The following is a 1989-nucleotide window of genomic DNA, read 5'->3' as shown; positions in this document are numbered from 1 at the left end:
TTTTCCAGGAGACTTTGATCATAACCTCTATTGTGATCATCTTCGCATAAAATGATACACAGAAGGTTTCCCTTTGAGACCGAAACGGTCCCTCTCCTTGATGAACCGTCTTGTTATCCATATTCCTAAAGCCTTTGTTTTTTAACATCGTGATATTCCTATCTCCAATAAAATCGTTACACGGCACAGCTGTGGGTGCGGCTAGGGAGGCCACCCAAATGTGAAACGCAGTCACCTTCACGCTAGGAAGTTTCATATTCTATGCCGTGACAGATGTCCTAGTTGCATGACATATACAAGACCGTAAGATGAGATTGATGAAATAAATAGTAAATCAGGCAGAGGGTTCAAGAGGCAGACCTTAAACTGTTTTATTTTGCTCGAGTGCCAAATGTCAAAAGATTCGGTCAGGTCTACAGAGCATATCAGTTTGCAGTGAATAGTTTTCAGAATTATTTTATATCTTTATGCCACACTCACCTAGAATGCACAATACAAAAAAGTTCTGTGGTGAGTTTTAATCATGAAATATACTTCTACACTTGATGCCAAAACATACTCCCGGCTACTCGGTTTTACCTTTCACGTGTTTCTACCCTTCCTTCAGGTATGGCTGCATTATTTACTACTTTAGTTAAAAATGCAACCTAATTTTGCAATCGCCTGGTGACACAGAATTTGTTACATTAGTCTGACATTAATATGTCTTACCCACGCAGAGTCACACTAATTGTCATCACTTTTATTGTATATTACTTTATAACTTTCTGTATGTTCACACTGCTCTCAATATTTTTTGAACAGTTGTGTTCAATCGGCTTCGATTACATACCCTTTGGTCTTCAGCCTTTTTATTGTCGGTTCCTGTCACTCTTCTCACCTGATCTCACTGCAACTCAAAAATCACCTCCCTTTTACTCATTATTCATGCTAGATACGTTGACCATCCGGATTACTCATCTCCCTTGGTACACGAAGTATCCAGCTACTTTTAAAACTTTTTGTTACATTGATACATTTGCAATAAGTCTTGAACACTAACCTATCCTATCAGAATCGTACCTGTAGTGTACTCACAATAGAATGATACTTTAACCTTCAGCCTGTCTTCATCAATGTCGGCAGCTTGTTGCGAACATGAATAACTTCACAAAACCAAGAGACGTGACTTGACGCGTTTCGGTGTCATATCTTCACTTCCATTGCATGGGTTGTTGCATTATCATCAGAATTTCATGTAATATTGATCTAAATATAACACTGGAACTGCGCTTCATTTTCATGTAATTATTCATCATGTTTTAGTCGAGTGAAAGATTCATTTGGGTCGAATGAACACGCCGTGACTAGTAGTGCAGGTCATCATTCTTGCTGAGTCATGGGGGTGAGGTATTTCCCCACATCATATATTATCTGGATAGTCTGCTTCTTTACGCTCTGTAGCTTACGTATATCAAATTCAATACTAAGTCGAGCCCCGACCGTTATAATAATACAGTACCCGGAGTATATTTAGGTACATGGATTCACACAAGCCAAAGCAATGAAAAAAACAAGGAAGGGAAACTGTATATATGCACAAATACAATTAAGCTAATATACGATGTTGTGACTGCCTTATCACAACTTAAATGTGACAGTATATCACGACTGACGGTATTTCAGTGTCAGTTTATGGTGTTCGTTTAACAATTATTTAAATTAATTTTAAAAATTTGTTCTAAACCACGTGTATGTACTTTTGGTCATTATTCATGTCACACTGTGCTCATATAAAGGTGAGTATGTACTACGAAACCTGTGCACTTACAAGAGCTGAAGCGATGAAAGGAAACGCAGTTTTGCACGAAATATTTAACTGGAAATGGCACTGGAGCTTGAATATGCCATTGCAACCAGTCCTGTGTGCGTGGATCATCAAAGTGCAATTCTGGTCCGCCTTAATCAAAGTAACCTCAAACGAAGCAGGAGTGGTCAAAGTAGCGGGGT

This window comes from Penaeus monodon, chromosome 28 (assembly GCF_015228065.2).
Source record: "Penaeus monodon isolate SGIC_2016 chromosome 28, NSTDA_Pmon_1, whole genome shotgun sequence".
NCBI classification, from domain to species: Eukaryota; Metazoa; Arthropoda; class Malacostraca; order Decapoda; family Penaeidae; genus Penaeus; species Penaeus monodon.
The sequence above is the reverse complement of the archived record's forward strand: the minus strand, read 5'-3'. Positions refer to the sequence as shown.